Raw genomic sequence first — 1,699 nt, 5'->3', positions numbered from 1 at the left:
GAGAACAATGGGGCAAGGTAAAAGTAAACCTGAAACTTATGGTACTAAGCTCATCTACTTACTGAAAAGACAGGTGTAAAAGTAATGAAGAAAAAGATGCAGTGTTTTCTGAAAGTAGTAAAAAGGTATAATCCATGGTTCCCGGAGGAAGGAACTTTCAATCTAGAGGCCTGAGAGGAGGTCATTGTTAATTTAAAGAAGGCACACAGAGATGGGGAGAGTATCCCTATGGAGACGTGGTCTCTGTGGGTTCAAGTTAAGATGGTTTTAAAACTTTTGTAGGAGGAAGAGAGTGAGGATTATCAGTCTAGTGAGAAGTCTTGTGTGAGCCATCCTAATCTACAAAAGTGTGTTCAAGTGTCTATGAATGAGTGTGAATTAGGCAATGAAATTTTAGGAGAAACTGAAAAAGCAGGGATTGATTTATTTTCTAAGGCCTCTGATTCTAAAAGAAACCTCATGGCCAAAGCTTATATGCCCTCTGGCGACTGCAGCCTCCGAAGGTTTGAAGGTGATAAAGTAGGAGAGGCAGTGAACTCCAAGATCGAAAGCGAGGCTATTAAGCAAGCCCAGGAAGCTCCCTTGCTTTCAAAGGTAGAGAAAGCAGAGAAACAGAACCAGCAAAGTAATGAGGAACAGCTAAGATACGCAAACTTAAATCAGGTGAGAAGCAGGCAGAATGGTGCAAATGAGAAGATTTTAGGCAGAATTGAAAAAACTGAGTCAGAAGGGAACATAGTAAAATCATCTGTTCCCCTGCTGGAAATTAGTGTAAGAAAGACCAGAGATTGTAAAACAATCAAGCGAGCCAGTGCTGGAGATAGAGAGATTAGCTCCAAAGAAATGCAAATTAGGGGTGTTAGGAAAGTGCAACTTGGAGATATACAGGTTAAAAAGAGAATAGAATAGAAGAGAATAGAAGTAGAAAATAGAAGTATAGAAGTAGAAAAGCAAAGTATAGAAAAACATCTTTACTTTCAAGAGTAGAAAGAGGGATTGCAGAAGAAGCAGATTTAGAATTTAGAATGGCTTATCCCGTGAGAGTTATAGACGGACAGCCGGACGAGCAGCACCCACAAGGGATTCAAGAACAGCAACATACTGCCTTCCCCTTCAAGCTACTGAAGGATCTCAAGCAAGCTGTATCTAGCTATGGCCCAGACTCCCCATTTATTATTAGTATGATAAAATTTCTAGCAGATTATGAGCATTGGATCCCAGCAGATTGGAGGGCGATAACGAAATCTTGCCTCTCATCTTCAGAATCTTTGCAATATCAATTATTATGGGCCGAAACAGCTCTCACGCGTGCTCTCAAAAATGCAGAAGAGGGCATAGATATAGGAGTTCATCAGCTGCTAGGAGATGAGAAGTATATCACAGTTGAGTCCCAACTACAGTTTAATGAACAGACAATAGTACAGATACGTGAAGTTTGCTTAAGTGCCTGGGAAAAGATAATTCCATCAGAAGAGAGAGCTGAGTTACAGGGTTATAAGACAGCAGAATGATGAGCCTTATGCTGACTTTGTGTCCCGATTGGAAGATGCTATTTCCAAGTGTGTAAAAAATGTCCAGGCAGTAAGAGACTTAGTGCATAAGCTACCTTATGATTTCTCTAATACACAGTGTAAAAATGCCTTGCGGCCTTACAGGGAAAAGGGCACCCTGCTAGATTATCTCAGGATATGCAGGAAAG

The sequence above is a fragment of the Echinops telfairi genome, unplaced genomic scaffold, assembly GCF_000313985.2.
Source record: "Echinops telfairi isolate 266 unplaced genomic scaffold, ASM31398v2 ScPeMD7_2;HRSCAF=8, whole genome shotgun sequence".
Classification (NCBI taxonomy): domain Eukaryota; kingdom Metazoa; phylum Chordata; class Mammalia; order Afrosoricida; family Tenrecidae; genus Echinops; species Echinops telfairi.
This window is presented reverse-complemented; position numbering follows the sequence as displayed.